This window comes from Electrophorus electricus, chromosome 2 (genome assembly GCF_013358815.1).
Source record: "Electrophorus electricus isolate fEleEle1 chromosome 2, fEleEle1.pri, whole genome shotgun sequence".
Taxonomy (NCBI): Eukaryota; Metazoa; Chordata; class Actinopteri; order Gymnotiformes; family Gymnotidae; genus Electrophorus; species Electrophorus electricus.
This window is the reverse complement of record NC_049536.1, coordinates 22067126-22074625: the sequence shown is the minus strand read 5'-3', so window position 1 is coordinate 22074625 and position 7500 is coordinate 22067126. Positions and strand designations below refer to the sequence as shown.

The 7500-nt window shown below is 46.5% G+C and overlaps 1 protein-coding gene and 1 long non-coding RNA gene across 9 annotated transcripts in view; one reads left to right on the top strand and one right to left on the bottom strand.

Moving 5' to 3' along the window:
• Positions 1-7406, bottom strand: part of LOC113575611 — an 18297-nt gene extending 10891 nt beyond the window's left edge. Inside the window, exons 1-3 of the long non-coding RNA XR_003410434.2 lie at positions 7034-7406; positions 5015-5116; positions 1602-1708 (exon numbers count right to left, since the gene is read on the bottom strand). This is a non-coding gene — a long non-coding RNA (uncharacterized LOC113575611). The remainder of the gene's footprint in view (positions 1-1601; positions 1709-5014; positions 5117-7033) is intronic.
• The window catches only part of spock1 (SPARC (osteonectin), cwcv and kazal like domains proteoglycan 1), a 183893-nt gene that overhangs the window by 33214 nt on the left and 143179 nt on the right, over positions 1-7500 (top strand). The window lies entirely within an intron of this gene.

Below are 7500 nucleotides of genomic sequence, written 5' to 3'. Positions count from 1 at the left end.
CCACATACACAGAACTAATAAACTCTCTCCTGCTTTATGGCTGTGGGTGTGTTTAGGAGGCTGACAGTCAAGGCTAGCGTGTGTGTGTGTCTAGCGCATGTGAGAGTCTAGCACATGTGTGAGTCTAGCACATGTGTGAGTCTAGCGCGCGCGTGTCTAGACTCTTAATATGTTATTTTTCTTCTTGCTGTTGCAGTTTTTCTTCTCATGGTGGTCTGATTGCCTTTCCATTACTGTCTATTTTCTTTAGACCTCACAGCCTGTGTGTGCATGTGTAGATGTGTGTGTGCGTGTAAATGCGTTTGTGCGCATCCATTTGTGTATGAGACAGAATTGATGTTTGCTTAGCAGTGGCGTTTGTTCTGGGACGGCGTGCATGAAGGAGGCTGTCCTAACGCTGCTCTCCTCAAGCATTTACGGCAATTAGCTGACGCTTTTTATCCAAAGCAACTTACAATTCTGACTGAACACAACTTGAGCAATTGAGGGTTAAGGGCCTTGTTCAGGGGCCAACAGTGGCAACCTGGCTGTGCTGGGGCTTGAAATGACAACCTTCTGATTACTAGTCAAGCACCTTAACCATTGAGCTACCACTGCCCTCAAACAGCTCCTGGTTCCTGCAGCGTCTCTGTCCTGTAGTGTCTCTGTGGAGAAACCACCATGTCCAGCACAGGACAGGACAGGACAGACTGTGGCAGGACCTGTTCTAAACTCTTCATCACTGTAGTATCAGAACCTGACCGGTGGATCACAGTCTTAATATGATTGTAGATTTTTAAAAATTAGCTTTCTGTTTCATCTGTATTGTTTAGCATAGCCACATATTTCCTCAGGGATTTGCCTTCCCCGCTAGCTATCTCAGGTGGGAGGTGACATTGTGTTGTGGGGGTCTAGATCCTACAGGACCGGGTGACCAGTGTGTGTGGCTCACTCAGTGTGTGTGGGTGGATCACTCAGTGTGTGTGTGGATCTCTCAGTGTGTGTGTGGATCGCTCAGTGTGTGCGGATTGCTCTGTGTGTGTGTGTAATTGAGAGACACAGCTCTTTACCGTGGCCTCGGACGCGAGCTACTCCCCGACAGCCCACCGGTGTCACTCACCGCTATGCGGGTGAGAGAAAGGTTTGTGATTTTGAGTGATTGGTGTGCAGTTACGTAAATTGCATGCGATAGCTTGGAATGCATTTTGTTTCATGGCTATCTTTGTTCAACAGAAAACAAAACTTGGGGTGTCTTCGTGCTGCAGCACACACGCACACACACACACACACACACACACACACACACACACACACACACACACACACACACACACACACACACACACACACACACACATACACACTATATTAGCATGCAGAAACAACTTTTCTAAGGAAGTAAAATGCTGCTTAAATAGATCTGTGGGCTGTCAACCAGTGGATTCCATTTTTAAAGTGAGTGTGTGTGTGTGAGAGAGAGAGAGAGAGGGAAAGAGAGAGTGTGTGTGTGTGTGTGTGTGTGTGTGTGTGAGTGAGTGAATTTAAGACATGAAAATAAGTCTCTTCTTTAGAGTTTAAGTCTTTGCATGCATGCTTGTGCAGTGACATTTACCAGTACCCACAATTCCATGGGGTGTCGGCAGCCTTGTGAAAGGAGCAGCTGTAGGGGCCATTCATCAAATTGTCCGTCACCTTCAGGTCGCCACGACAACAGGCAGGGCGGGGCCGCCTGCCACACAGATACAAAGCAGCGCTGATGGATGGCAGTAGCCAATCAGAAACGTGCACTCGGCATACGGTGGACATTCCACGGTTGAACGACTTACACTCGGACATGGCAGATGGGTTTCATGTGTGTGTCGTTAGCATGGCATCTCAGTCTGAGACGTTTGTGGGGAGCGTTTCAGTTTATAAGCTTTCTAAAACACGCAGTACTGACCTGCTAATGCTTCTGTGCAGCAATTATGAGTCACCTAACATTGATTTATGTGTTATAAGGTGTGCATGCTCATGTATATGTGTGTGTGTGTGTGTGTGTGTGTGTGTGTGTGTGTGTGTGTGTGTTTTGTATACAGTAAGCGTATTCGGCCGAGAAGAAAGTCCATACTAAGCTGCCACGTGCATACAAGCATATGGAACATTGTGCTCTGGACAGGTTGATATCACCTGGCGTTATGACCTACGTATACAGACAAGAACACAGCCTGCTCCATTAGAAATGTGTGCAATATGTCTCTCTCTCTCTCTCTCTCTCTCTCTCTCTCTCTCTCTCTCTCTCTCTCTCTCTCTCTCGCCACTGTTTCACATTTACTTCTGTCTTTGCAGTTCTTAGCTCGTCTTCCACTCCGTGTGCCATGTATTCCATTGCTGTCTGCTCACCAAAGACTCCATGAGCAGGTGGGAGAGACTCACATGTAGGATGGAGTTTGGTTTGTGAAGCAGTGCAGGGAACAGGCTGGTGCTCCTCTACTCTCTGAGCACACTGAAAGATTCTGAACACACTGGAAATCTCTGAACACACTGGAATACTCTAACTACACTAGTAAACTCTGAACACACCGGTAAACTCCAAACACACTCTGATCTATTTTTCTCTACTGTAACATTCGCTTTGACTGGCCGATACGTGTCCAGGATCTCCTTTCAACAGTGGCGGCTGGTCCAGTCTCCTATGCTACTCTACAGCTCTAGTTCTCAAGGTGAACACTGGTACAGTTGATCAGTGCTGTCATTTGAACGCTACGTGATGTCACACGAGGACGTGTTTCCTTCTTCTGTGTGTGTGTGCAGGCAGCTCTGAGGCATTGCTCAGATTAAGACCATGTTTTGAGGCATGACTCAGATTAAGACCATGTTTTGAGGCATGACTCAGATTAAGACCATGTTTTGAGGCATTGCTCAGATTAAGACCATGTTTTGAGGCATGGCTCAGATTAAGACCATGTTTTGTGGCATGACTCAGATTAAGACCATGTTTTGAGGCATTGCTCAGATTAAGACCATGTTTTGAGGCATGACTCAGATTAAGACCATGTTTTGTGGCATGACTCAGATTAAGACCATGTTTTGAGGCATGACTCAGATTAAGACCATGTTTTGTGGCATGGCTCAGATTAAGACCAAGTTTTGAGGTATGGCTCAGATTAAGCCCCTGCTCTGTAATTCCCATGTTAGCCTGTTAGCAGCTACTGCCATCTGTCACTCATAGCGTCTGCCATACACACTGCACCTTTGACCCTGTTCCCACGATTACAGTTGTCAGACCCCCTGACACTAGCATAACGCTAACACTACAGTTCATTGATTTTTCTACCTTTGAGAGAGAGAGAGAGAGAGAGAGAGTGTGTGTGTGTGTGTGTGTGTGTGTGTGTGTGTTTGTGTGAGTGATATAGCCATAAGACCTCAAATTCCTCTATGCAATGCACCCTTTCTCTCTCTCTCTCTCTGCTTCTATCCCCTCTCTATTTATATCGGTCTCTGTTTCTCTCTCTGTCTCTCTCACTCTCTTTCTCTCTCTCTCACTCTCTCTTAAAAACTCCTCACCATCTGTGGCCAATACACTCCACTAACAGATACATTCTATCCCAGATTCCAGACTCTTCATCCAGAATATAAAACACCAGAGGACGATCACTTACTGCAGATCTGTCTCTTTCTGTGACTCTCTCTCTCTCTCTAGTTCTCTCTCTCCCTCTCCTTACCCAGAGACCTGGTCATCCGTGTGTAAGACATCATTAAAGAAGCTGCCATCAGAAAGCCTAACTGTCCATTAAACACCTTCCACACGGTGTCCATTACTGACTATTCTCAGACACTGTGATGGTAAGAGTCACACTACCGAAAGCTGACTCACTATTCCTGCTGGCATTCATTCATCCACTGTTGTTGCCTGTTGTTGTTCTTTGTGTGTGTGTGTGTGTGTGTGTGTGTGTGTGTGTGTGTGCGTGTGTGTGTGCGTGTGTGTGCATGCATTTGTGTGTGTCATAATCACGAGGTGTTATCTGCAGGGCCATGTGGCAGCAGCAAATACTCATGGGAAAACCAGGCTGTGCTGGCGCACAGTAATGTTTGAGACCATAGTCTGTGTGTGTGTGTGTGTGTGTGTGTGTATGGGTGTGTGTGTGTGTGGGTGTATGTGGGTGGGTTGGTGTAGGTGTGTGTGTGAGTGGGTGGGTGGGTTGGTGTGTAGGTGTGTGTGTGGGTGCACACACTGGTGTTTCAGAACTCTGATCTGACGTGTTCTGCATTGTGGGGTGGAAGATGTGTATGTATATGTGTGTGTATGTATATGTGTCTGTGTATTTGTGTGTGTGTGTATGTGTCTGTGTGTGTGCGCGTGTATTGTGTGTGTTTGCGTGTGTGTGTGCGTGCGCGTGCGGGTGTTGTATGTGTATGTGTGTGTTGTGTGTGTGTGCGCGCGCACTTGTGTGTGTGTGTGTGTGTGTGTGCGTTTGTGTGTGTGTGTGTGTGTGTTTGTGTGTGTGTGTGTGCACAGGTTTGAGATTTTGCCGATGTTGTGTGTTTTAGGAGTGTCTGAAACTGTACATGGTTAATGTTTATAGTAGTTCCAGTAATGCATAATTCACTAAGAGAGGCATTATGTATTGGAGTGACTGGTATCCACCACTACAGTCCTGCCTCTGTAGGAAGCAGGTAAAGTCTGGATTACCTGCCAAAATGCTCCTCACAGAGTAAAAGTTGTTTAATGTTTAATTTTTTTGAACTGCAAGATACATTTGCGAATTCCTGGGGTTGAGATTAGAGTTCAGCTTTAGAGTCTGAAAATTCTTTTTACTCCCGATTATTACAGAGAGTTGTATAAAATATATAACATATAAAACATGTTTTACTGATCTATGTATGACTATTTGATCATCTATGAAAAGAAGTGTGTGTGTGTGTGTTTTCAGTTCAGTGTTTTGTTCCAGTTCTTTCTCTTATTCCTACATTTACACATTTTTGTGGACTACACACTGTGTTTGGTCAGGCCCACGTGCATGCTGGTATTGGTATCATGCGTGTGTACTGTACAAACCTCCATCTAGGTTTTTCTCCTCTCTCCTCTGTCGTTCCATACCTGGTCCTTCAATCTGTCATACAGGTAAGCGACTCCATATCCGTCATCTTTACACGGGCTCTAATAAAAAGCACAGGGCAGAGCAGAATGTCACTGAGATTTATCTCATAATATTTCCCACAACCAAAACACAAATTTATACCGGTGTGGTGCTTTCTGCTTTCAAAGCACAGTCCCGCTGCTTCCAGCATGGATATCGATTCTTGCATGTTTTTTTCTGCCTTTTATACAGGCATGACATCCAGTTCAGAGCCAAAATAATGGATGTTTCAATTTTACTGTAACGAAAAGTCTGAACATGAACACTAATACTGTGTTTTGACCAATGGATCTTGTATTACGTGAGCTTGTGATGGGGGCACTGAGGTTTATAATGGAGCCACTCAGGCTTATGATGGGGGCACTGCCCAAGTCTAGAAAAGTGAATGACATGGTTTCCAGTTTTTGATTTCATTTTGTTTGAAGTGTTTGAAGTGGACATTCAGGTTCATGCGTGTGGCCAACCCTCACTTTGGAAACAGTGGCCATTTGAAAGTCACTCTGGCACACAGCATGTATCGTTGAGTACTGAGAGGCCTATTTCAACAGGGAGGGGGTGAGCTGGAGTCTAAAAGGGTGGGACTCTATCAGGGTGGGACTCTATCAGGGTGGGACACTATCACGCTGAGACACTAACAGGGTGGGACACTATCAGGGTGGAACACTATCAGGGTGGGACTCTATCAGGGTGGGACACTAGCAGGGTGGGACTTTATCAGGGTAGGACACTATCAGGGTGGGACTCTATCAGGGTGGGAAACTATCAGTCTGAGTCACTATTAGGGTGGGACACTATCAGGGTGGGACTTTATCAGCGTGGGACACTATCAGGGTGGAACACTATCAGGGTGGGACTCTCAGGGTGGGACACTATCAGGGTGGGACTCTATTAGGGTGGGAAACTCAGTCTGAGTCACTATTAGGGTGGGACACTATCAGGGTGGGACTTTATCAGCGTGGGACACTATCAGGGTGGGACTTTATCAGTGTGGGACACTATCAGGGTGGGACACTATCAGCGTGGGACACTATCAGGGTGGGACACTAGCAGGGTGGGACTCTAGCAGGGTGGGACACTATCAGGGTGGGACTCTATCAGGGTGGGACACTAGCAGGGTGGGACTCTATCAGGGTGGGACACTAGCAGGGTGGGACTTTATCAGGGTGGGACACTAGCAGGGTGGGACTTTATCAGGGTGGGACCAGATTGCTACATGCACTGCTGTCCTTATGTAACTGGACTGCCAGAGAAAGAGTAATGTCTGCTGTTCAGAGAGCCTTCTCTGCTATTAATGTGCTCTCATTTTTAACACACGCACACGCGCACACACACACACACACACACACACACACACACACACACACACACACACACACACACACACACACACACACACACACACAGAAGTGATGCTAACAGAGTGAAAAGTAGCTTTTCATATCCCTCTGAAAGGGTAGGAGGACTAGCAGGAACATGGACGGATTACCTGAGGCTTAATGGTGTAAGTGGGCAATATTCCCCAAACAGGAGGTCACCCAGAGTCACACTCAATATTGGATAACTAAAACCACACACACACACACACACACACACACACACACACACACACACACACACACACACACACACACACACACACACACACAAACACACAAACACACACACAGACATACAGGAGCCTTGGGGATCACAGAGTGAGAAATTGTACAGGACCACATCACATTTGTACCAGAGAGAGAATGAGAGATAGAGAGAATGAGAGAGAGAGAGAGAGAGAGGGAGAGAGAGAGAATGACTTGCACCTTCCAGCTCCAGAATGACTGGTCTAGCACCATAAGAAACTGAAATTTCCAAGAGACATAACAAATAAATAAATACATTCTACACTGCTATAGCACTTCGCTATTTCACTGTGTCACCAAATCATGAAATGTTACCTCGAGAGAGAACGTGTGAACATCAGTCTGAATGCGTGCTGTTGGCCAGCTGACCTGGGCCCTGCACTGGCACACGTAACTGGTTCTGATTCTCTGGCCTACGGCTGCCGTCTCCAGTAAGTGTGGGACTGAATCCCTTCAGACTTCCCGCGATGTTTCCATGTCTCAGTAAATCTCTGGTGGACGCAACAGAGAGAGAGAGAGAGAGAGAGAGAGAGAGAGAGAGGGAGGTGAGAAGGTTCTAGACTCTCTCTGTCTGCTTCACAATCTCTCCATCATTGTTGTTTATCCTTTTTTTTCTGTCTGGGATCTTCATCCCCTGCCTCCCTGCTTGGCAGGAGTGTATCCAGGTTAGGCTCCATTCTGGCTGGAGTGTTGCTGTGGAATTCACAACTAATTTGTGAACACAGGGCACAAGTGTCACACACGCAGTGACAGATTGAGCATGCGCGCGCATGCGTGTACAA